Source organism: Pristiophorus japonicus, chromosome 3 (genome assembly GCF_044704955.1).
Source record: "Pristiophorus japonicus isolate sPriJap1 chromosome 3, sPriJap1.hap1, whole genome shotgun sequence".
In the NCBI taxonomy this organism is placed as follows: Eukaryota; Metazoa; Chordata; class Chondrichthyes; family Pristiophoridae; genus Pristiophorus; species Pristiophorus japonicus.
Window position 1 is genome coordinate 256956514 of NC_091979.1, and position 27607 is coordinate 256984120.

Consider the following 27607-nt stretch of genomic DNA (forward strand, 5'->3'; position numbering starts at 1 on the left):
CACCACATAGTATTGATGCTGATTCTCTCTGCTCACTCCTCTGTCGGCTCTGCACCACTCCACTGCTCAAAAGCCAAGTACGCACAGTAGCTCCTTTGCCCGGCATCAGAATGAATCCAGGAAAATATAATTTGAGATTAGAGAGGTCAACAATATAGGTTTTGAGGAGATTTTTATTAGTGGAGGAAAAAGTCAGAAAGCATAGGAAGGCTTAGGCAGGAAACTCCAGGGCGTAGGATCCAAGAAGGTGAAAGGCTCTATAACTAATAATAATAACTTTTATTTATATAGCGCCTTTAATGTAGTAAAAGTGGGGCAAAGGGAGGGCAGAGTTTCACAACAGGCTGAGTCAGAAGAACAGAGTTGAGGTGGTGGAGTTGGCAAAAGTATAGTCGGGTGAGGCTATGGATGGTTTTAAAGAGAACAAAGATTTTAAATTTGAGGCATTGGTTGAGGGGAAACAACAGAACAACACAAGACTGTGGTTGGCCACCTTTGGCATAAGCCTAAGGTCAGACCTGCACCAAAATGTATCTTTCCCTATGAAAGGTAAATCAAGGAAAACTGCAGATACTTGTCTTAAGTTACATGCTACCCCATATATCCTAGACCAGGTGCCTTCCTCGGCATGACACTTCATAGCCTCTAAAGCTCAGTTGCTGTCACATTCCACACATTATTTGATTATATATATCCGTGTTTATCCCTGTAATCCTCAATTTGTTTGATCAGTGCCCTTGCCACTGGACTCGATATCCACCTCCTCCATGTTAGAGTTAAGGTTATGGTTAGGTGTCAGGCCAGTTTCTTCTGGAACAATATTAACAGCATTAGGTGAATGTAAGCATGTGAAGGATATCTTCTAGATTGCCCATAGAGAGATGATATGAGAAAGACTTGTATTTAAATAGCGCCTATCACGACCAGCGGACATTTCAAAGCGCTTTATAGCCAATGAAGTACTTTTGGAGTGTAGTCACTGTTGTAATGTAGGAAACACAGCAGCCAACTTGCGCACAGCAAGCTCCCACAAACAGCAATGTGATAATGACCAGATAATGGTTTTGTTATGTTGATTGAGGGATAAATATTGACCAGCTCACTGGGGATAACTCGCCTGCTCTTCTTCGAAATAGTGCCATGGGATCTTTTACATCCAGTTGGGAGGGAAGACGGGGCCTCAGTTTAACATCTCATCTGAAAGGCAGCACCTCCCAACTGCACTGGAATGTCAGCCTAGATTTTTGTGCTCAAGTTCCTGGAGTGGGACTTGAATCCACAACATTCTTACTCACAGGCGAGTGTACTACCCACTGAGCCACAGCTGACACTAAAGGACCCTGTAATGTAAACGATTTGAGTTTTGAGAGGTTACATGAAAAACTAAAACTCGTAAGGGGAGTTCCATACATAAGTTCAAGTGGCAAATTGAGAGAGCCATTGAGTTACAATGCACTGGACATGATGACCATTTCATTTAAGAAGTAATGCCGATCACTGTGGTAGAATGGTTGTACTTTTCTTACTTTGTCTACTGTAACATTTCTAAATCTCTGGCATTAAATTGCCAGCAAGACTGATTCTTTTAAAACAATTCGGAATAGTTTATTAAACACACACACATGCACATTTATCAGCAGTCGTCAGCTATCCTATGATCTACTTAGTTACAACAGAGATGTTACAATAATGATTTATAAAAAGGTATAAAAAGGTATACGTCACTTCCCTCTGGCAAAGCACACGGCCTGCTCCTTTGGTCGGAGAGAGAGGTCCAGTCCTTGCCGTGTGTTTAAGAAAAGAGATAGAGCAAACTGTGGCTTGAGTTTTTATATCTCTTACGGCCATTGTTTCTCAGGAAGCCTCAGGATTGGGTCTTGGTTCTAGGGCCATTCCTGATTGGCTTTTCCTCATACATGTGTCTGTTTGGAGGGCCGGTGGCATTCCTTGATTAGGTCAATGGCTTTCCAATACACATCTTTAAGCTCTGTCCAGCCAGAAGACAATATACACACAGAACATGTTGGAAGTCTGTGTGAGTGTCGATTTTGTCTCTTTCAAAACTGTCTTTTCGTATAATCTAATTTTTAACATTAATGTATATATAGAATCAATTTTATCATTATTGAACACTTTTGTTCTTACAAACTCCCCACCTTGAGGGGGAAATATCCTTATTAACTCCTCATATGGTTTATCTCCTCAGGGCTCACATATCATAAACATTGATTCTGAAAGCTCTGCTGTTTATGTTTCTGTGAGGTGGATGACTGCTGTATAATGGGTTTTAAACTTAGAGAGAGAGAGAGAGAGAAAAGTGGGTGGCCTGACTTAGTCCCCACCTCGTAAGGTGTATGTCACGCGTAGGGGATTTACTATAGTACAATCACATCTCCAGCGGAGACTCTCCCCTTCCCGTATCTTCAGTACACCGTCGCTTCTCAAAGCACATTGATGATTGATGATGTTCCTGAGTCATGCTGCAGCTCCCGCTTCTCCATCTTCCCTCGGCTTCGGTCGTGACCAGTATCGTCCTGACAATCAGGAGAATCCGTAACATGGTCTGTGGGAAACAAGATCAGTGCATTACTTACTCTTTGGCAGTTTTTAACTGATTAATGTAAACCACTTCTTGTACTTAACGCCCTTTTTTCCCGGTAATCAAGTAAACCCCGGGGTTCAATCGGTCTATAATCTTATGCGGTCCCCACCACCTGGGCTCAAAGGCCGCTTTTTTTTTTCATAATTTGGAATCATCACTGAGTCTCCCACCTTGTATTCAAAGGGACGCACTTTCTTGTCAAAGTACTTTTTAATTTGTCTTTTTGACTTCCCCAATTTGGTGACCACAAATCGATTGATCTGATCGGTGTAATCTACCACTTGTTCCAGCCACTTGGAAGTACATGTTTTCATTGTCAGGGGACTCATCCCTGTTAGTGTTAGCTGGCCTGGTGTTCTCATGAGCCTCCCCATCATGGCCTGATATGGGGAGACCCCTGTTGTTCTATGAGGTGTGGACCTCATTGCCATTAAGCACACTGGCAGCATGTTAGCCCATTGAGTGGGGTGGTCCGCACACAATTTTTTTAACATTAACTTGAGGGTCATGTTTCCCCTTTCGACCCCTCCGGATGACTGGGGATGGTGAGCAATATGTAATTTGTGTTTTATCCCCAACATTTCCTGCAGGTGGGTAAAAATTTTACCGGTAAAGTGTAGACCTTGATCGACATCCACTTGTACTGGTACTCCCCACCTACAAAACACATGATTCAATAGTGTTTTGGCTGCTGTGATTGCGGTGTTGGAGCGGCAGGGGAATGCTTTGATCCATTTAGTGAATTGATCCACCAACACCAGGGCGTGCTGAAATTGCCTTGCGCCTGTAGAAGTGGCCCAATGAAGTCTATCTAGAGGTGAGTCCATGGCCCTTGAGGTGAGGTTGTGCTTTGAAGCAAGGTTCGGTTAGTGCATGTGGGAGGATTGTGTTACAGGCACGGTAGGCATCGTGCCACGTATTGGTTGATTGTTTCCCTCATGGAAGGCCACCAATATGTGGATGCTACCTTATAGAAGGTTACCAGGGCCGAATAATGCCCTGCTGTGGGGTGGGAGTGAAAGAGGGAGAGCAGTTCCTGACCCACCTCTAGTGGAACACACATCACCGGGCAGGCGTTTGGCTTTCTTTTGAACATCAGCAACTGCTCATCTGAGTCAGGGGCAGTGGCTAGTATGGTATTGGGAGCCCAGGCTGTTGGTTGAGGAAGGGGTCTGCCTTCCGCGTGCCAGGCGCTTACAACAGCATATGACCAGTATTGCTGCAGCAAGGATTTTAAATCTAGGTGATCTGTTGGGGAGGCCTTGCTAACAGCATTGCAGGGCTCAACAACTATATCCTCTATCTCCCCATCAATCGCAGCGTCCTTGGCTGCTCTGTCTGCTCTGGAATTTCCCTCGCTATGTGGACCCCCTTTTCTATGGGCTGCTACCTTTCCTATGAAGCAGGGCTGGGATCGCTGTTTCTGGTATGACCAGAGCAGGTGTAACCAGGGCCCATGGAACAGGGCCCTACCATCTATCGTACGATAATCATTTTTGTGGTATAGGGGCAACGAGAGCATGGTGTTTATAGCATAGGCACTATCGGACCAAATAATCACGGGTCTATCTGAGGTTTCCTTCACAGCAGTTAGAAGTGCGGCGATATTGTGATGACTGTCTGTTGCATCTTCACTGGATGGTTCTTTCTGCAATACCACAGCATACCCGGTGTGAGGGGATCCTTCAATGTGATATGAGGACCCATCGATGTCGACATCTGGGGCACCCTGTATGGGCTCTTTCTGCACAGGATGGGTCTCAAAATTAATCAGGGGTAACGGACATTCATGCGGATCCCCCTCATAGATCAGACATTGTGGCAGCAATGTGATGGGTATGGAAATGGTATCAATGTCTCTTTCCATACATTCCAATGTCCATTTGCTGAGACGCTGCGAGGAAACTAGCAAATCTCCAGGTTTCATCAGTAGTTTCAGAGGTGTGTGTCCGTTGTGCAGGATTGTAGCCTGTAACCCAGTAATAAAGGTAAAGTGATGTACCGACCAGAAGGCAGCCAGTAGGTGGCGCTCGCATGCAGTATACGTCTTTTCTGCCCCCTGCAGGATTCGAGATGCACGTATGCAATGGATGTAATCGATCAGCTCGCATTTGGCACAGAACTGCAGTGAGGCTTTGCTCTGTGACCCCGACCTCCAAATGGAAGGGCTGCGTGGGATCAGGAGGGATCAGACATGCGGCCTGTATCACTGCAGTTTTTAATTTAGCCACGGACTGGGTGTGGGCATCAGTTCATGCCGGGCATATGTCATCACCCTGTGGTTTTATTAAATCATCCAGGGGCTTTGCACATTCTGCAAAGCCTGGGATAAAGTTCCTTTGGTATCCCACCAAACCCAAGAATGATCGTCGGGCTGTTTTGGAAGTGGTTAATGGCAGTTGCTGAATTATCTCCACCTTGTGAGAGTCGGGGGATGATCTCTCTGGAGAAATGGACACTCTTAGAAAGGTGACCCATTCTTTTACTAATTGAGCCTTACGGAGATTCACCTTTAGTCCCGCCTGAGCCAACAATGTCAAAAGTTCGTGCAAAAGGGACAGATGCTCCTCCATACTGTCGGTTGCCAGAGTAGGTCGTCTACATTCTGCAGCAAGCAGGTAGGGCGGGAAAAGTCTTTTAAAATTGCAGCCAATCTTTTGTGGAATATTGTGGGAGCATTGTGGAACCTCTGAGGCAGGCATGTCCAGGTGTAGCTCTGGTCCTCAAATGGGAATGCAAATTTGTACTGGTCTTCCCTCTTAACAGGGATACTCCAGAATCTATTGGCGATGTCGAGGGTTGAGAAGTACTTGGAACCAGCAGGAATTTGAGATAATATGGTGGGAGTTTCTCTTACTACCGGTGAGCAGGTTGGTGTTACAGAATTTAACTTTCTGTAATCAATCGTCAGTCACCAGCTGCTATCAGGCTTTTTAACTGGCCATGTGGGTAAATTGATCATGAAAGTGCCTGTCCTAAGAACACCCTGCTCGACTGGGGATGTTATGGTGTCTCGGATGTAAGGGTGACTCTCCCTTGGGATGGGGTACTGTTTAGTGAATGAGTGGCGGGGTCCCTCAATAGATTCCTCGCCTGCCATTTTTCCACAGTCATGCTTGCATGTGGCAAACAGCGCTAGGTGTTTCTCAATTACTTTTGCCACAGCTTCATTTTTGCTCCCTGGAGAGTCATACTCAGATGGCTTTTTAATCGCAAAAACCTAGTGAGCATCTGAAATTTCTATCACTCCTGCGTTATCTCTCAATCCCATCCAAATACAGCCCTGATTCTAATCTATCACTGTGCCACACTGATCCAACACATCAGTCCCTATAATTCCCCTTCCGTCGGGGGTGGTCATCAGCATTGGCGCTGAGACCTTACAGGTGAGACCTACCAACTGAAGTTCAGTGGCCTTCTCTGTATACGCGATGGTTCTATCACCGTTAAACCCTATAAGGGTCATACAACCCTTGCCCACCGCTGCATGAGGGTGTGGATGATGGTAACGGCTGGCTGAGCCAGTATCGATAAGCATAATCTGCTGCCTGCCCTCTTTTCAGACAACAAGGACTACTGGTCTCCCGCTACCATCACATCAGAACCCCACTTCTGACCAATCTTTGGGGGCCGAACCCAGTCATAGGGTCAATCCTTGAATGGGTCTCTCTAATGAGTGTGCATCGGCAATTGTGTGCACCGTTAAATGATTTTGCATCCTCCCCGTGGCAATTTGGGTTTGTATGAGGGTTATCAACTGGTCCAATCGTTGATCTGTCCCAGAGGGCTTGGGTTCGTCCCTTGGGAGGTATCTATGCGTTGCATCATAGTTCGGTGCTGGTCTGGGTCTGCTGCAATCTTTTGCTAGGTGGCCTACCTTCTTACAATTAAAGCACTGTCCCTTAAAGGGGTATTTTCGAGATCCCTCCACTGTTGACACTGGTTTATTTGCAGTGAATGGTGACATCACCTTTAACTGGTCTTTTACCATCTCCCAGGCTATTTAAGCGCTGGTCTCTATAACTGCCCACTGATTGGTGGGCCTCATGGCTATGCCCAGGGTGGTTTTAACTAAAGAGTGGAGTTGGGTCAGGAACACAGATTTATATTGTTCCTAATTCTTTCCTACTGTAGCATTTGCGGGTGCCTGGTTCTGAGTACATTGATAGATATCGTACAGGCGATTACCGAAGGCTCCAGGGGTCTCTTCTGAGCTCTGCTTGGTCTGATTAAGCAGAGCCACTAAGTTCAAGTTTTGGATCCCTAAACGGTTTAGGATCTCAGTCATGAGTGCATCGGCCATTGTGCCAGGCTGGAGGACTGCGTCTGGCAGATTATCTTTTAAGGAAGTGAAACAGACCAAAGAAGGACTCACGTTAAGTCTCTCTCTTCCAACTTGGGGTGACCCCTCCTGAAATTTGCCCACCTCCTATTAACTTCCAGTGGGTCGTCCCCATCATTAATGGGCCCCAACTCGTGGCTACACGCCGTGGCGTCAGCACTAGATATGGGCCGTGAGTCGGTATGGTTACTGGTGATGTGACCTAGCATATTACGTCGTAAAGAAGTGGTTACTACAACTATGATTGGCTCTTGTGTCTCCAAGGTAGCCCATTCTACACCACCACCCTGGGGCTTATACTGACTGCCTTTCTCTTCCCAATCTGTCTCCCCCTTGTCTCCTTCTGCTGTCTCTGTTATGACTCACTGTGTTACTGCGGATACCAGGGCCTGCTGCTCCCCAACTTACTTTTTAGCCTCGCTATTTCTAGTTGGCACTGGGAGTGATCTACCTCCCTATGTGGCTTCTTAATTACTTCCCTTAATGCACCCTTAGCATCTTCTATCTCTTGCTGGAGCCCCAAGTTTTCCAATTTATATTTTTTTCACTCTAATTTGTTTTCATTTGCTTCACCGATGGCTGCTGCGGCATTTAAATTTAAGAGGCTTTGCTGTTGTAGCAATGAAGCTGCCTGTTCGGCCCCTCTTTCTAATTGCCTAATACTGTGGTTTAATTGACCAATTTCTTGTCTTGAATGCTGTATTTCTCCCTCTTTTAACTGCTTCACAAGTTGGAGGCCTTCTTCCTTTTGTTGTTTTATACCTTCAATCTCTCTTTCTTTTAGTTGAATTACTTTTACTTGCAATTCTTTTAAATCCTGTATCACTTTGGCCTCCTACCTCATTAATTCCTCATCTCTCCGGGCGCAATAAAATGCACTGAATACCACGAGACTGTTTTGGCCTTAGCTCTCCTTTATCTACTTTCTCCTGGATAAATGCCACGAGCTCCCCAAAGGACGCATGTTGGCCCTTACCGAGGTACCGTGTCTGTGCCTGTAACTCTTCTATGTCCTTTATCGGTACCTTTTTGGACAACTTCTCCTGATAAACTAGCGTAACATTTCTTTTTATTATTGGCTTTCTGTTCATGACTAATCCCTTTATCCTGTGTCTTTTGAATATAACCACTGGTGGGTCCCCACTTAAACAGTTACAACTATCGAGATGACTGCTCCTTAAGACACAACTCTCCCGATCCATTTAATCATTTATAATTTATACTTCGCAACATAGGTTAGAATCGCAACTCCCAAAATTTCCAATTGTTCAATAGAATCATCAAAAAGTTGTCTCACCAGATCCCGGACGAGCCCCCAATTTGTAAGATTTTAAATCTCTCGCATTAAATTGACAGCAAGACTGATTCTTTTAAAACAATTCGGAATAGTTTATTAAACACACACACATGCACATTTATCAGCAGTCGTCAGCTATCCTATGGATCTACTTAGTTACAACAGAGATACAATGATGTTACAATAATGATTTATAAAAAGGTATAAAAAGGTATACGTCCCTTCCATCTGGCAAAGCAAATGGCCTGCTCCTTTATTCGTAGAGAGAGGTCCTGTCCTTGCCGTCTTAGAAAAGAGACAGAGCAATCTTTGGCTTGAGTTTTTATATCTCTTACGGCCATTGTTTCTCAGGAAGCCTCAGGATTGGGTCTTGGTTTCAGGGCCATTGCTGATTGGCTTTTCCTCATACATGTGTCTGTCTGGATTCCTTGATTATGTCAATGTATTTCCAATACACATCTTTAAGCTCTGTCCAGCCAGAAGACAATATATACACAGAACATGCTGGAGGTCTGTGAGCATCCATTTTGTCTCTTTTCGTATAATCTCATTTTTAACATTTATATATGTATAGAATCAATTTTATCATTACTGAACACTTTTATTCTTACACTACCCTTGTCAAGTCATTGAACTTGTTGTGGCACTGGCCTGCTGTCCTGGGGTTGAGTTAGTTGGGACTCAGTGCCACTGCCATCACCTTCCACCTAGTTCTGTCAATTCCGTTCAGTAGCCTCCTTCCCTGTAAGCTGAGCTAGCATTCGCTCTCCAGTCTCGTCAGTGTTGGTCAGTGTCGCAGAAGTTCTGGGCTCACCTCTTCGCTCTGCCACCAATTACCTGAGCCCATCCTTGAGATCCTCTGCCAGTGTCTGATGTTGAAAAAGCATCAAAATCGCCTGGAACATCACTTCAGTTACATATTTTGACAAAGCTGGTGGTGAAACCACTGCTTACCCTCTAGGAAACCTCTGTTACTTTATATTGCTACAAAGTTTATAATCCTAAAAGAAAAAAAGAGTTGCATTTATATAGTACCTTTCACGACATCAGAATATCCCAAAGCGCTTTACAGCCAATGAAGTACTTTTGAATTGTAATGTAGGAATCGCAGCAACCAATTTGCGCCAATCAGCTCCCACAAACAGCACTGTGATAATGACCAGATAATCTGGTTTTGTTATGTTGATTAAGGGATAAACATTGGCCAGGACACTCCCCTGCTCTTCCTCGAAATAGTACCGTGGGATCTTTTACTGAGAGGGAAGATGAGGCCTCAGTTTAACGTCCCATCCGAAAGATGGCACCTCCAACAGTGTAGCACTCTCTCAGTACTACATAGGATATACGGCGCAGAAACAGACCATTTGGCCCATGCTCCACCCAAGCCTCCTCCTATTTTTCCTCATCTAAATCTATCTTCTGCACTGGAGTGTCACCCTAGATTTTTGTGCTCAAGTCTTTGGAGTGGGACTTGAACCCACAATGTTCTAATTCAGAGGCAAGAGTGCTACCAGCTGAGCCATGGCTGACACTCCCCCAATCAACAAAACAAAAACTGACTACCTCGTCATTATCACATTGCTGTTTGTGGGAGCTTGCTTGTGAGCAAATTGGCTGCTGTGTTTCCTACATTATAACAGTGACTGCACTCTAAAAGCACTTAAGCTGTAAAGCGCTTTGAGACGTCCGGTGGTCGTGAAAGTAGCTATATAAATCCAAGTCTTTCTTGGGACGTTTTATTATGTTAAAGACACTATATAAATTCAAGTTCTTGTTGGAGCTTCATTACAATTAAAATAATATATTACGATTAATGCATCATTTTAAACGTAAGTATTTTACTTCTGCCATTTTACTTCTCCAAATCCTCTCTATGTTTCCTCGATGAGCTGTGTGTAACAAAATCATAAATCCACTTTAAAAAGTTTTCAATTTTGTTACATACAGTAATCCTTTTGGCCACAAGGTGGCTTATGTAGAAAATGGAAATAACACACTGGTGCAGTAGGGCTGCCCTTCTCAACCTGAGGTTCAAGTGCATTGTTGGGAGAGGGAGTTAAATGCTTTATCTAATGTACTTTGTTGATCTAGGAATTTTTGATGTTAACAAAAACTAGAAAGTGATCTCGTCCTCAGCACTGACATTCCTCACCTTGAAGAGCTTAAGTTCACTGCTATCTGTTTTAATACTTAAGTAAACCACATGAGGCTATTTATATTGCAAATATATACTGTAATTAACAACATAAGTTGTACATCATGCTTACGGCCCACAGATGGCGCTGTTGACATAACCCTGGGACCTATTTTCCTTATACCTGTACATTTTATAAAAAAGGGGAAAATAGTTCTAGATTTTAGCAACATAGGAATCTGTTATATTTCTGTGTAAGAGAAGTGCACTGTCTAATAACATTAGGCGCTTGAAAATTTTCTCCAGTAGCAGTGCGGTGATTGGGCAAGCAATATGTTTCGATAGGAATAGTTTGAAAGCACGTATGAATAATAACATTCACCTGGAATTTTCACAGGTGTTCTTCCTATCATCTGCCACACCTCAGCAGAAACTCTGGTGAAACAGCTTGGATTTCCGTTCATGTCATTTCACCAGGGTTTCCACCGACCTTCTGCTAAAGTTAGGCAGACAATCATCGCAGAAATTCTTGGGATGGGGAGATTGTCCTATGAGTGATTGAGGAGAGATTGAGTGGACTAGGCCTCTATTCGCTAGAGTTTAGAAGAATGAGAGGTGATCTCATTGAAACATACAAAATTCTTACAGAGCTTGACAGGGTAGATGCAGGGAGGATGTTTTCTCTGACTGGAGAGTCTAGAACCAGGGGTCACAGTCTCAGAATAAGGGGTCAGCCATTTAGGACTGAGATGAGAAGGTGGTGAATCTTTGGAATTCTCTACCGCAGAGGGCTGTGGAGGCACAGTCATTGAGTATATTCAAGAAGAGAGATCGATCGATTTTTGAATATTAAGGGAATCAAGGGATTAAGGGGACAGTGCAGGAAAGTGAAGTTGAGGTGGAAGATCAGCCATGATCTTATTGAATGGTGGAGCAGGCTTGAGGGGCCGAATGGCCTACTCCTGCTCCTAATTCTTATGTAAATGCTCCCCCATTCTTTTTTATTCTGCAAGATTCAGAATCCCTATACAAAGCAGCTAACGAAAACAAAAGCAAAAACACAGATCTGAGAATGCTGGAAATGCACAGCAAGCCAGTCAGCATCTGAAAAGAAAATGGTTTGGGTGAGCAGTCATTAATCGGGATGAAGATTCCCATCTGAAATTTAACCTGCCTTTGTCTTTCAGATTACCAACACAGCAAAAAGAATCCAAATATTTCCTTACAGTTAAAAGAAGGGCACATTTAAAAAAAAGATATCATTGTCGGAATGTGAGCCTCACTGCAAGGCCGGCATTTATTGCCCATCCCTAGTTGCCCTGAGAAGGTGGTGGTGGGCCTTCTTCTTGAATCACTGCAGTTTTGATAGAACTCTGTGGCTTGCTAGGCCTCTTCAGAGGGCAGTTAAGAGTCAACCACATCGGTGTGGGTCTGGAGTCACATGTATGCCAGACTGGGTAAGGATGGCAGGCTCCCTTCCCTAAAGGATGTTAGTGAGCCAGTTGGGTATTTTTAAAAAAAAGCAAAATTAGCTAATAGGTCATGTACAATGACAATCAGACTAAGCAAAAATATTTTGAAAGACAAATAAACTCGTTCTCAGGAGAATAGGGATAGTCATTGATCACCGGGAAAGGTAACAAAAGTTGCTGTCAGAACAGCCAAAAAGACATTGGAGACGAAGATAATGGATAGCTGTGGTAACAACAGCAGGATCATTTTTAGCTATGTTAGGAGTTAGAGAACCATTAAGGACGGTATCGCACTGTTGAAGAATTACTCAATGCAGAAATAGGCAGACTCCCAGGATATGGCAGAGGTTTTAAATGGCTACCTTGCATCAGTCCTCACTACAGAACAGGATTTGAGTTACCAATAATACATTGTGCAGCTGACACTAATATTGAAAGTGCCAAAGTGAATGCGGATATAATCCTGGCTAGAATACGGGGTCTCAAAAGGGATCAGGCTGCTGGTCCTGACAGTATTCACCCACCATCATACAAAAGCAAAATATTGAGGATGCTGGAAATCTGAAATAAAAACAGAAAATGGAAATACACAGCAGGTCAGGCAGCAGCCTGCCTTTTCGTGGGATATGTGGAACACTCTTGTTCCAGTCCTACTCGGGTCCCCTCCCTCACCTCTTTCTCCAGTACCTTGATGATCATATCAGTGCCGGTTCCTGCTCTTGCCCTGAAATAGAAAATGTCATTCACTTTGGTTCCAATTTCCCCCCTTCCCTCACCTTTACATGGTCCATCTCTGACTCTTCCCTTCCTCGACCTCTCTGTCTCCATTTCATGGGATAGGCTATCAACAAACATCCACTATAAGCCCACTGACTCCTACAGCTACCTGGACTACACTATCTCCCATCCTGCTTCCTGCAAGGACTCTATTCCATTCTCCCAGCTTCTCTGTTTCCACTGATAGGGGAGACTAGAACTAGACGGCATAATAGAATAAGGAGCCGCCCATTTAAAACTGAGATGAGGAGAAATTTCTTCTCTCAGAGGGTTGTAAATCTGTGGAATTCGCTGCCTCAGAGAGCTGTGGAAGCTGGGATATTGAATAAATTTAAGACAGAAATAGACAGTTTCTTAAATGATAAGGGAATAAAGGGTTATGGGGAGCGGGCAGGGAAGTGGAGCTGAGTCCATGATCGGATCAGCCATGATCGTATTAAAAGGCGGAGCAGGCTCGAGGGGCCGTATGGCCTACTCCTGCTCCTATTTCTTATGTTCTTATGTTCTTATGTTCACATCTGTTCTGACGATGTCAACTTCCATCTTAATGCTTCCGATATGTCTTCCTTTTTTCTCAACTGAGGATTTCCCTCTACTCTGGTTGACACAGCCCTCAACCATGTCTGTTTTATTTCCCGCACTTCCTTTCTCATCCCTTCCCCTCTCTCCCAGGACCACGGTAGAGTTGCCATTGTCCTCACCTTGCACCCCACCAGCCTCCACATTCAATGGATAATCCTCCGCCATTTCAACTACCTCCAGCGTAGTCCCACCACCAAACACAGCTTCCCTTCCCTCCTCTTTAAGCATTCTCAAGAGACCGCTCCCTCCACTGCTCAAACACTCCCCACACCCCCTCCCCTTCCCACAGAACCTTCCCATGCAAGCGCAGGAGATGCAACACCTGCCCTTTTACCTCCTCCCTTCCGACCATCCAGGGCCCCAAACATTCCTTCCAGGTGAAACAGCGATTTACTTGTACTTCTTTCGATTTAGTATAATGTATTCGCTGCTCACGATGTGGTCTCCTCTACATTGGGGAGACCAAACACAGATTAAGTGACCGCTTTACGAAACACCTTCGTTCAGTCCGCAAGTGTGACTCCGAGCTTTTGAATCAGAAATTTACAGCACAGAAAAGGGCCATTCAGCCCATCGTGTCTGTGCCACCGACAAAGAGCTATCCAGCCTAATCCCACTTTCCAGCTCTTGATCCGTAGCCTTGTAAGTTATGGCACTTCAAGTGCACATCCATTTACTTTTTAAATGCTATGAGGATTTCTGCCTCTACTTTCTTTCAGGCAGTGAATTCCAGACCCGTAACACCCTCTGGCTGAAAACATTTCTCCTCAAATCCACTCTAAACCTCCTAAAACATACTTTAAAACTTTGTCCCCTGTTTATTGACCCCTTTGTTGGCTCCACGCTATCTCGGCCTCTCATAATTTTACACACCTTAATTAGATGTCTCCTCAGCCTCCTCTGTTCCAAAGAAAAGAACCCCAGCCTATCCAATCTTTCCTCATAGCTAAAATTCTCCAGTCCAGGTAACATCCTCATAAATCTCCTTTGTACCCTCTCTAGTGCAATCACATCTTTCCTGTGAGGTGTAGCAGTCCCCTAGTCCTCCCGCACCACACCTGTAGCCAGAGAGGATTGGAAAATTATTGTCAGAGCCTCTGCTATTTCCTCTCTTGCTTCTCTTAACAGTCTGGGATACATTTCATCTGGGCCTACTTTTAAAGATGCTAAATCCCTTAATACTTCCATTCTTATTATGTTTATTTCATCTAATATTTCACACTCCTCCTCCTGGTTGCAATGTCTGCATCATCCCTTTTTTTGTGAAAACAGACGCAAAGTATTCATTAAGAACCATACCCACTTCTTCTGCCTCTAAACACAGATTATGTTTATGGTCTCTAACATGCCCTACTCTTTCTTTAGTTATCCTCTTGCTGTTAATGTATTTATAAAACATCTAAGGGTTTTCCCTGATTTTACGTGCCAATATTTTTTTCGTGCCCTCTCTTTGCATTCCTAATTTCCTTTTTAATTTCACCCCTGCACTTTCTATACCCCTCTAGGGTTTCTACATATCTCTCAGCAGCTTCCCTTTTTTTCTTTATCCTACCCTGTATGCCCTTTGACAGATTTGTTAGTCCCACCCTTTTTCTTTAAGGGAACATACTTGCTCTGAACCCTCACTATCTCCTCCTTGAATGTCTTCCACTGCTCTGACACTGATTTACCTTCAAGTAGCTGTTTCCAGTCCACTTTAGCTAAATCAACATCTCAGCTTAGTAAAATTAACTGTTCCCCAATTGAAAACTTTTATTCCTCTTCAATCTTGGTCCTTTTCCATAACTGCCCTAAATCCAACTGAATTATGATCATTATCACCAAAATGCTATCCCACTGATACCCCTTTCACGTGCCCAGCTCCATTCCTTAAAACTAAGTCCAGAACTGCCCCCTCTCTTGTTGGGCTTGCTATGTACTGGCTAAAAAAAGTTCTCCTGAATGCATTTTAAGAATTCTGCTCCCTCTGGACCTTTCACACTAATTCTATTCCAGTTAATATTAGGTAGTTGAAATCCCCTATTATTACTGCCCTATTGTTTTTGAACTTCTCAGATATTTGCTCTTCTATCTCCTTCTGACTGTTTGGGGATCTATCATACACACCCAGCAGTGTGATTGGCCATTTTTTGTTCTTCAGTTCAACCCATATGGCCTCATTTGATGATCCTTCAAACATATCATCCCTCCTCACAGCTGTAATTGTTTCTTTAATCAATATTTCAACCTCCCCACCCCCTCCTTTTTGATCCCCCTCTCTATCCCGTCTGAAAACCAGGGATGTTAAGCTGCTATTCCTGCCTTCTTTCAGCCGTGTCTCAGTAATAGCTACAATATCATACTCCCACATGTCTATCTGCGCCCTCGGCTCATCTGCCTTATTCCCTAGACTTCTTGCATTCAAGTATATACCATATAGCACTGCAAAAATCCCTTGTTGTCGATTTTCTAGCCCTTGTTTCCTCTGCCTTCCAAACTTGCTTGCTAATTTTCTGCCTTCCATTTCAAACTTTCCTTCTCTCCCTTCTGAATCTACTCTCAGGGTTCCCATCCCCCTGCCAAGCTAGTTTAAACAGGAACAGGAGTAGACCATTTGGCCCCTCGAGCCTGCTCCGCCATTTAATAAGATCATGGCTGATCTGATCTTGCCCTCAACTCCACTTCCCTGCCCGCTCCCCATAATCCTTCACTCCCTTATTGCGCAAAAATCTGTCTATCGCCACCTTAAATAAATTCAATGACCCCACCTCCATAGCTCTTTAAGGCAGAGAATTCCACAGATTTACAACCCTCTGTGAGAATAAATTTCTCCTCATCTCAGTTCTAAATGGGCGACTCCTTATTTTGAAACTATATTGGGCTGGATTTTCGGCTTCTGGGGCTTTTCAGTGAAAACGGTAGCGATACGTGAAACTTATCATTTTCGCTGCGCTATCCTTTTTAAGCCGAATTTTCCTCCTTTACGTCGGTAAGGGAGGCGTTGCACAAGCATTCGCGGCGCAAAGTGCGAGTTTCGGCAACTTTAGTCCGGGGCCGAGAGCGCTGCGAGAGAGGCCTTGGGGGGGGGGGGGGGGCAGGGGGGTGCGAGCGGTGTGGTGGGGGGGGGTGGAAATTCCTAAAAACATTCCAAAAACATTTACAAGATGCTTAGCTGTCTAATCGCTGCAAAAAAATGTAAAAATAAAAACTTTAGCTTACTTTTTTGCAGCTTTTCGTACTTAGCGCTGCTGGCAGGGCTGCACCAACAGGTTTGACGGGTCAGGAGAGAACCGAAGCTCGGACGCAAACGCAATATGAGTCATTGCATATCGAAGCACCTCTCCCCGGCGGTACTTGGAAATGCCTCCGCAAACAGGTACCCGAGGATCGAGCCCGGCCTTTGCGACCGGGTTTTCACTGCGGAGGGTCAAATCGCAGTGAAAGCCCGGTCACAAACCTCGTGAAAATCCATCCCGTTGTCCCCTGGTTCAAGATTCCCCCACGAGTGGAAACATCCTTTCTGCATCGAACATGTCAAGCCCCCTCGATATCTTATACATTTCAATAAGATCACCTCTCATTCTTCTAAACTCCAACTCAGATCAGCCATGATCTTATTGAATGGCGGAGCAGGCTCGAGGGGCCATATGGACTACTCCTGTTCCTATTTCTTATGTTCTAATGAGTATGGGCCCAACCTGCTCAACCTTTCTTCATAAGTCAATCCCCTCATCTCTGGAATCAACCTCGTGAACCTTCTCTGAACTGCCTCCAATGCAAATATATCCTTCCTTAAATATGGAGACCAAAACTGTACGCAGTACTCTAGATATGGCCTCACAATACCCTGCACAATTGTAGCAGGACCACCCTGCTTTTATAATCTATCCCCCTTGGAATAAAGGCCAACATTCCATTTGCCTTCCTGATTATTTGCTGTACCTGCATGCTAACTTTTTGTGTTTCATGTACAAGGAACCCCAGGTCCCTCTGTACTGCAGCATTTTGTAATTTCTCTTCATTTAAATAATAATTTGCTTTTTTATTTTACCTGCCAAAATGCATAACTTCACACTTTCCCACATTATACTCCATCTGCCAAATGTTTCCCCACTCACTCAGCCTCCTCACAACTTGTTTTCCCACCCATCTTTGTATCATCAGCAAACTTGGCTACATTACACTCAATCCCTTCATCTAAGTCATTAATATAGATGGTAAATACTTGGGAGCCCCAGCACTGATCTCTGTGGCACCCGACTAGTTACAGTTTGCCAACCTGAAAATGACCCATTTATCCCAACTCTCTGTTTTCTGTTAGTTAGCCAATCCTCTTTCCATGCTAATATATTACCCCCAACCCCGTCAGCTCCTATCTTGTGCAGTAACTATTTATGTAGCACCTTATGGAATGCCTTCTGGAGGTCCAAATACACCACATCCACTTGTTCTCCCTTATCCACCCTGCTCGTTACATCCTCAAAGAACTCCAGCAAATTTGTCAAACATGATTTCCCTTTCATAAAACCATGCTGACTCTGCTTGACTAAATTATGCTTTTCCAAATGTCCTGCTACTGCTTCCTTGATAATGGACTCCAGCATTTTCCCAATGACAGATGTTAGGCTAACTGGCCTATAGTTTACTGCTTTCTGTCTGCCTCCTTTTTTAAATAGGGTCGTTAAATTTGCGGTTTTCCAATCAGCTAGGACCTCTCCAGAATACATGGAATTTTGGTAGATTACAACCAATGCATCCACTATCTCTGCAGGCACTTCTTTTAAGACTCTCAGATGTAGGCCATCAGGTCCAGGGGATTTGTCCACCTTTAGTCCCATTATTTTACTGAGGACTGTTTATTTCGTGTTTGTGATTATTTTAAGTTCCTTCCTCCCTATAGCCCCTTGACTATCTATTATTGGGATGTTTTTATGTCCTCTACCGTGAAGACCGATACAAAATATTTGTTCAAAGTCTGCCATTTTCTTGTTTCCCAATATTAATTCCCCAGTCTCACCCTCTAAGGGACCAACGTTTACTTTAGCTACTCGCTTCCATTTTACATACCTGTAGAAGCTCTTACTATCTGTTTTTATATTTCTTGCTGGTTTACTCTCATACTCTATCTTTTCTCTCGTTATAATTTTTTTAGTCGTTCTTTGCTGGTTTTTAAAAATTTCCCAATCCTCTGGCCTCCCACTAATCTTGGCTACTTTGTATGACATTGCTTTCAATTTGATACCATCCTTTACTTCCTTAGTTTGCCACAGATGTCTTTCCTTCTTTCCTTCTCACTGAAATATATTTTTGTTGAGAGTTATGAAATATCTCCTTAAATATCTGCCACTGTTTATCAACCATCTTACCGTCTTATACTTTAATCTATTTTCCCAGTCCACTTTAGCCAACTCTGCCTTCATACATTTGTAATCAGCTTTATTTAAGATCAGAACACTGGTTTGAAATCCAACTTTCTCACCCTCCCACTGAATTTGAGATTCACCATGCTATGATCACTCTTTCCTACAGAACCCTTTACTATGATCCTCCTATTTCTATATTCACTAACATGTGGCTCTGGGAGTAATCCAGAGTTTACTATCTTTGAGGTGCTGCGTTTTAATCTCTTTTCTAGCTCCCTAAAATCTGCCTGCAGGAACTCATCCCTCTTTCTACCCATGTCATTGGTGCAGATATGGACTACAATCTCTGGCTGTTCACCCTCCCCCCTCAGAATGTCCTGCACAAATTCAGTGACATCCTTGACCCTAGCACTAGGGAGGCAACATACCATCCTGGAGCCACGTCTGTAGCCACAAAAGCGCCTGGCTGTTCCCCTAATTATCAAATCTTCTATCACTATTGCTCTTCCACTCTTCTTCCTCCCCCCATGCTGCTGAGCCACCCATAGTGCCATGGACTTGGATCAGGCGGCACTTCCCAGAGGAACCATCGCCCTTACCAGTATCTAGAACTGAAAACCGGTTAGTGAGCGAGATGCACTCGGGGGACTCCTGCCCTACCTGCCTGGTCCTCCTTGTCTGTCTGGCAGTCACCCATTTCCTCTCTGCCTGCACATGCTTAAGCTGCAGGGTGATCACCTGAAACGTGCTATCCACAAAGTTCTCAGCCTCACGGAAGCACTGCAGTGATGCCAGCCAGCACTCAAGCTCCGAAGCCCGGAGCTCGAGTTGCTCTAGCTGGCGACACTTCCCGTACACGTGGTCGTCCAGGTCACAAGAAGCATCCAGGACTTCCCACATGCCACAGGATGTGCATTCCACGGGACTGAGCTGCCCTGCCATGCCTCTATTAGATTATTAACTAAAGATTTTAGTATACCCCTTGGCCCTAACTTAGAGAGAAGAAAAGACAATAGTGTACTCACCAACCAATCACCCACCTGCTGTCCTGTGACCTCCCTCATTGATTTTTTTGTTTTTTGTTTTTTTGCTCTCTTTCCCCGCTCTCGGGCCTCCTCTGCTCCTTATACCCGTGTCACTCTCACTGCTCTCTCTACTCTCGGGCCTCCTCTGCTCCTTATACCCGTGTCACTCTCACTGCTCTCTCTACTCTCGGGCCTCCTCTGCTCCCTATACCCGTGTCACTCTCACTGTGCACTCGCTGATCTCACTGCTCTCGGGCCTCCGGCACTCTCGATGCACTCGCTCCCAGATTCTGTTGCTTAGCCAATCACTAACCAGCTTTCCTGTGATGTCACTCCGGGAATTTGTTTTTCTCTTTTATTTTCTCTCCTCTCTGTTCCCGACCAGGTTCGCCGCTCTGTCTTCTGGTCACCAGTCATTCTCCACTCCACTCCTACTCTGAACTCTCTGTCTTCGGCCTCTTACACTGTTCCAACGAAGCTCAATGTAAGCTCGAGGAACAGCACCTCATCTTTTGATTGGGCACTTTACACCCTTCTGGACTCAACATCGAGTTCAACAATTTCAGACCATAAACTCTGCCCCTATTATTTCAGATGACAGCTATTGATAATTCTGCTATTCCCACTTACACCTCTTCTAGACCCACCTTTTGTTTCTTTACTTGTCCCATTACCATCTCCTTTCCGTTTGTACAATCGTACTGTTTGTTATTTAATCATCCTTATCACAGATCTCCCCTTTTGTTCTTTCCTCCCCTCCCCCTATTCCCTGCTTTTGCTTAAAATCTGTTACATCTCTAACTTTTTCCAGTTCTGCCGAAAGGTCATCGACCAAGGTGAGACAGTATAAACCGTACCCATTCTGATGTAATAGATGGCAGGTGAACTTGATGTAACAGAAGCAATCTGTCAATGATGAGAGAGGTTGTTCCAATGAGGGGACACTGGATAAAGAGTTGGCTCCAAACACTTGCAACCCGCATAAAGCTCAACCTGTCTTCCAACTGCAGTAAGCAGCAGCTTCTGATCTTGGAAAGTGAACAGCTGTGAGAGGGGAGCTTTTATAGCACATTTCCAGTTGTCAAGTAATGAGATGATTTCACGGCCATTCAACTCCCGCACCGCTTACTTGACATGATCCCCGAGCAGCGTGGACTCCGTGGGCGACCTTGTAAACTCTGAAGGTGAGCTGAAAGTTGTTGTTAATCCTCTGTTAACAAGGTCATAATGAGCTGAATTGCCTCCCCCACTGTGTCGGGTCTGCTCAACGCTGACAGACCCAACATTCGGGAAAGGTGAGTGGCCGCGAGTTGACACCGAGGTCCTGACCTGCTGTCAAAAAATAAATACATTTTCCCACCCAACCCACCACCAATCGTGCCTGCTGACCCTCCGCAAAATTCCCCCTGTTAACTCTGTTTCTCCCTCCACAGATACTACCTGACCTGCTGAGCATTGGCAGTATTTTCTGTTTTTATTTCATCCACCATCGTACAAGGCTTTGCCACCTCTGGCATCACTGTCAAGACCCTCTCTGATCATTTCCTTATCTCATTCAATATCTACATCTCTCGGTCTGCCTCCATTTCGATGTCATCATCCTCCACCCCTGGAAAAAAAAACTGCCCCCATTTCCCTTTCCAGATCTTGTCGAAGTCACAACTTCTTATCCTCTGGCCCTTCATCAGCCACATCATCACTGCTGTTGTACTCAAAATCTCCCTTGTTTCTGCAAATCCCAGCCCATCTCTGCAAGCTTCTCCAACCATATGTGCTTCTGACCCTAGGGTCTTCTTTGCAACCCCTATGCCTTCTTCACCTCCAGCTTTGACTTCTCCAACATGCTCATCACTGGCCTCCCACGCACCACAATTCAGTTTGGGAATAGCGTGGGTTTGTGATTAACGAGAGTGGGATCTGATGACACATCAATTTAAACAGATAAGAGTTTTCTGAGTACATACTATTGGCAAAATGCCTTGCTCGTTCACAGATATCAGGAAATTGTGGTGTGTTTTCCATGATTTACCGCCAACTAATTTTAATGAATGGAAATCACATGTGGGGTGGCTGCAATTTCCTGATATTTGCAGTTGGGCAGATAAGGCTTCCCCTGCATGAACATGGAACATTATCCTCGTTGATTTGTGTTGATTTTTAAGAGTGAGTTGCATCATGATAGGATATGTTTTAAGCCAAAAGTAGCAGTTGTAGTATGGTGAGTACTTCAAGGGAAGTAGTCTATTACCTGAATTGTCAAAAGGCTGAATTTGGCTTATCTACACAGAGCTAGATATTACTATGGCTCGCATTTTCCGGGGCCCATGACCACGTACACATAGCGTACATAGTCTTAAGTGCCTTGCAAGTTTCCGGTTTCTGCATACGATGTGCATGCACAAAAATCCAGAACTTGCGATCTATCAAGATTCTGCTTGACAGATCGTACCCATCCACAGGAAATGGACATTCACTGGCGCAGAGTTGGGCTATTTGCCCGACTACTGCCCAGTGAATGCCCCCAAAACTCTTATGTCTGATAAAACCAGCGTGAGGGTTTAAATAAGTATTAGAATAATGTTTTAAAAATGATTTAAACATTCAAAAATCTTTAAAACTAGTTTAGGTTATTTTTGGCCCGTTTAAAAATGTTTTAATTTATTTTTCAAAGAATTAAATTTTGTTTTAAATGTTTAATTAAATTGTATTTTAATTACATTTCAACAGGTGATGATTTATTTTTATTTCAATGGGGTGAAAGTGTGTTTTTTAGGGGATTCCTATTATGCTTATGAGGGTTCTGTATGTAAATGGAATCCCCTTTAAGCATAATGGGAATCCCCCTTTGTGTTTGGTTGGGCTGGCCCACGTGATCCCAGGGACATTGCGAACTGCGTGTGCCCCTGGGATACGTGGGCTGTTACGCAGGCGTATGCCTGCGGGCCCAGGAGTGCGAGTCTTCGAAGCTCTGGAGCAATCAGGCGCGGCGCGAGTGTCGGGCCGAACGCCACTCCCCCGAAGAAGCCGACCCACCAATTGGCGAGGGCCCGGGGGCAGCAAGGGCCAGCCCACACTGCGATATGTGTGCACATTAGGTCCGTGCAGCAGAGCTGGTCTCCAGTCGTCTTGGTTAATCCTTGCCACTGGACCAAGTCCTAGTTCTGTCAAGCCCGTGTGGTGGCTGGTGTGTAACGGTCACCGCACGTTAAAAAAATCCACGCACAGGCATCTTCCACCCTTCAACATGTAGTAAGGGACTGGGGCTAGAATTTCCCCTAGGATCGCCCATTTAATGCCCAATTACCGCCCATTTTAGTCAAAAATGTAAATTACTGCCCTGTACTGCCCGTTCCACCTCCCGATTATCGCCTCGGTAATTTCGACCTACAATTGCTGCAAATCACCTGCCCACATTTGCCGATCAGAAATCGCCCAAAACTCCCCCCCCTACCCCCCAGCGCTTATTTCCACCCAAAAATATTTTTTAAGGCCCGCTACCGTCCGTTATCGCTCCGATCAAAATCGCCCATTTTTAAAGTACCTACCTGACTTGGGCCCAGCTGGGATACAAACTTCATTCAGAGTGGAATTTACTAGAACCTTTCCACCATCATTACAGGCTGGCTGATCACTCCAGCTGTTCCATCTTCTCCAATTTATTTTACATCATAAAGCCAGAAACTCTAAAAGAGCAGTCAACCAGAAACTAATCTGACCGTAAATGGTCACCAACACCATGACATGCAACACCGCTGCTCAAACAAGACACAGCTCCAGTAGGGAAACTTCAGAGACCTTTGTGTTTTACCACAATCTGCTATTGGCACTTGCAGGTCATTTCAAAATAAAGAAGAATTTTGATAGAGAAAAATAAGGAGAAGCCGGTTCCACTGGCAGAAGGGTCAGATTTAAAGGGCCCAAAGAGCCAGAGGGGAGAGAAGATTTTGTTTATATATATATATATATATATATATATATATAAACACAGCATCTGGTTAATGGGTTAAAACAATTAGATCAGGGTTAATTCTCAGTTTGTGTCGAGTTAGCTCATCGAGGTGAAACTGATGTCTTTGGAATTGGTGTCGACACCCACAATCTGGGAGAAGGGTATGAAAACCAGAGTTTGAGCTCCTGATCACTGTCGAATGACCCCTGCTGGAAATTGCTTGGCATACTGATGCCTGGATGGGCACACACTCTTTCAGGTGGCAGACGAGCGAGAGGCGACAAAGGCTTCGGGCACCCTCAAGGAATACAAGGTGATTGGGCGACACTTGCCCTCAACTAAAGAGCCCGGCCCTACTCTTTATCAGGTGCGCATCTTCGCTCCAAATCATATTGTTACCAAGACTCGATTCTGGTACTTAATTTCTTTGATGAAGAACCTGAAAGTCTGCTGGTGAAATTGTCTATTGTGGACAGGTTTTTGAGAAATCACCAGAAGAAGTGAAGAACTTTGGTGTTTGGCTGCACTACGACTCTTGTAGTGGAACCCATATGTACAGGGAGTACAGGGACCTGACCACTGCTGATGCTGTCACCCAGTGCTACCATGACATGGGGGCTCACCATCGTGCTCATGCTCACTCCATTCAGATCATGATGGTAGAGGAGATTCCATCGAGCAAGTGTCGCTGGCCTGCTATCACTTTAGATTTTAGATACGGAGTAAAGATCCCTCAACACTGTCCTAGGGCAGGTACAACACGGGTTACATACAGAGTAAGGCTTCCTTTAAACTCGGGCACCATAGGTCAAAGGCCAGTATCGAGCCCACTCCACTATGAGCGCTGAAACAACCTCGATCATTACCTCTCTCTCCTTCATGTCGGCACTGGTCTCATCTCGGTCTTCTCCATCCCGAGGGGCGGCAGTCGAGACAGGTTTGGATCAGATCGAACATGTCCGCCTCATTCAGAAGAGGATCCAGCTTCCTGCCGTCCACGTGAAGGAGAACAGGTCGGACAGTCCTCGGATAGGGAATGTGACCCCTGACCACCCTCCCCTCGGGAACCTGATCCCCCGGGGCCCAGTCGGGAGCGGGAGAGGCGTGCTCTCGTTCTGAAGTCTCTGTCTCCTGCGGGACTGGGAACTATTTGAGCCCAGATAGTGAAGGTCAGCTGGTGGTCCTAGGGGTCAGGCAATGGGTGAAGGCCTGGAGGCGGAGCCCCCCCATTCCCTGTTCCATGATTCCGAGATCAATTTCCTTCTGCCACACAGAATCCTGTTTCGCCAGCACAAGCCACGCTTCAGCACCGAGAGACCAAACACTTTCTTCTAAAATGTATTGATATACTGTTGGATCACCCAATCAGGCTCGGCTGCAATACACCCATGGTGCCAAGAGCTGGAAAGTGGGATTAGGCTGGATAGTTCTTGGTCGGCCGGCGCGGACACGATGGGCCGAGATGGCCTCCTTCCGTGCTGTAAAGTTGATTCTATGATTAATAGCCAAATAGCCCAAAATTCGCTAGGCTCAAAGGGATAGCCACTTGGGTGAGGTGCTGGAGTGCTGCTGTGGATCAGAGCTCCAAGGAGAAGCAGTACTTCCAGAGAAGAAAATAGGCTGCCACCCGTTTTCAATCTCACTATCAGGTGATATAACAGTGTGGGGTAATAACCCCCACCTTCCCAACAACTTTTGCTCCCCATTACATCCAACCAGAAATTTCTGAATTAGACTGACGAGCAGCAACTTCAGTATTTGTTCCATCAACATCATGAGTTGAACTTCCATCAAGCTCCTGGGCCAACTTCAGTCACTGGAGCAGTTTGCATGGAGAGCAAACAACATTTGCAGAGACTGATACAAACATTTTGAGCTTGGGACGCATTACAGCTCGTTAGCCTTAAGAAAGAAAATCTGCATTATCACATTTCATATACAATAAAGTAAGTTTTGGAGTACTTACAACCAGGCCTGGGCTGATCTAATTAAAGCCAGTCGCAGCAATCACCGGCAATGAAATATTTTATTGCACGTGTTACACGTGTGAGTGGGATGGAAAGAGGGAGAGGAGTGGTTCATTTTATTGCTTGAACTCGAGGAATGATGCCTCACTACCAATCTCACGCCATGTCTCGCTAGCTGCCGTCAATTCAGAGACACACTAAACTCAGGGTGTTTGCTGAGCAATGCTGCCTGGTGTATTTCTGGGTCCGCAGTTACTCCAGGTGGGACGCTCCCAATCGAAACATTATTTTAAAAATAAACCCCATTCGATTGCAGATGTTTTGCGTCTGCTGGACTGGAGTAACTGACCAGTACCTGTGTAACATACCGAGGGGCTGATTTTATGGGTGGCAGGAAAGAGATTTTGTAACATATGTAACACCACTCAGGAAAAAGCCATTGGAGTCAGCCCACTGACCTATTCATCGCTGAACATGAATTATTTGCTGAAAATTTTCTCTCCCCCCCCCGCACCTTTACTGATGCAGTCGGGCTGGGGTGGGGGTGGGGGGGTCGGAGGAGGGAGGGGTTGTGTCTACGCACTAGGGCCTCAGCCAAGTAACCATTCTTCATGTGGCTTGTTAGTGTGGTCGTGGGGCTATTCAACCGTAGCAGGCACCGCAACTGTAATGTATGCACCTGTGAGGATGCTCACAGATTTGTGGAGCTGTTGCATTGAGTGGCTTAGCCAGTTACATGATATTCACAAGACTCAATAAAACCCCAGTCAAGATGAGGTATGAGTTTGCAAGGGACATCGGCAATCACACATGTGTTTCCTAAAAGTTGTGAGTGAGACACAATACAAGAATGGTTTAGCTGAATAAAATTTTATATAAAACTTGTAATTTGTATTAAACTTTAACAATCTAATAAAATAACCTAATTGTTCTGAATGAAAATGTTTCCAAAAAAAACCATTATGAACAACAAACAGCAACAACAACATCAACAACAACAATTCTACCTGCAGCCACCTTTCCCAATGCCTTTCCTCCCCAATCCCCCCCATGACCCTTGGCCCTGACCTCTTCCTCCTCCTCCCGCTATCAATACCCCTGGCCCTGCCCACATCGGGACCAGTGTGTTGTGCAGCAGCAGAGCACCTCGAGCGTGTCTGCTGAGGGGCGGAGGGGGGGAGAAACGACAATAGCAGTGCTATGTTTGGTGGTTCTGGAGAAGATGGAGGTGCTGAGGACACATCTTCTAAGTCGGAAGAAACTAGTCCCTCCCGACGATCAGGTGCTGTCACCATTGCTGGTATGGCACCTTGGGATGCGGTGCCATACCCTACGACTGTCGATTACCGCATAGCATTGGCGGTCTGGGTGTGCTCCCTCACTGCGGCAATCAGTTCTGCCATGCCCTCCGACTGATGGGCTGCTAAAGCCGCGATGTTTTCGGACAACCCAGCAGTGGCCTGGAGGAGCTCTCGAATCAAGCTGATGCTCATGCTGGACAATGCCACCATGTCCAGGCTCGCATTTGCCTGTCGCGCAGCATTCCCACTTTGGCGGATCAGCCGCCGCAGATTCACCATAGGGGTCGGTGTGCGCTGTTACAGTCCGCTTGATCCCGCTTCCTCGGGCCGGAATCTAACAAAGTTGGATTCCGACAAGGAACTGGTGGGCATTAGTAGAAAGGACACTTCAAGTCCCGCCACCCCTCCCTCCTCCTGCACCACCACCGTTATAACCCTTTGAGGAGTGGTCTCCTCCAGCTCCTGCAGCAACATCTCTTCTGTCTCTTCCACCATCTCTTCATTTGTTCTTCCCTGCAATGGCTCCTCTCTGGGAGGAGCAGGCGGCTCCACCTGTGCAACTGTAAAAACATAACATTAATGGTTGGCTGCAGGGGAGGGGAGGGGAGGGGTCAGAGGTAACATCAGAGCAATTCACTTTGCACAGGCTTATGTGGAGAACAAACATTTTTTACTGAGAATCATTACATGAAACTATCATAAGCAAAGTATAGAGAAAGTACATGACATAACAAAACTTGAATCCCAAACAGTTTGCTTTCCAACTGGCAGAGTGTGATCAACCAATAAATAATGTCACAATTAACAACATTTCTTG

The 27607-nt window shown here is 45.1% G+C and overlaps 1 pseudogene; it reads left to right on the forward strand.

Moving 5' to 3' along the window:
- Positions 1-404: 404 nt before the first annotated feature.
- On the forward strand, positions 405-24857 carry LOC139255681 (large ribosomal subunit protein eL20-like; annotated as a pseudogene).
- Positions 24858-27607: the final 2750 nt, after the last annotated feature.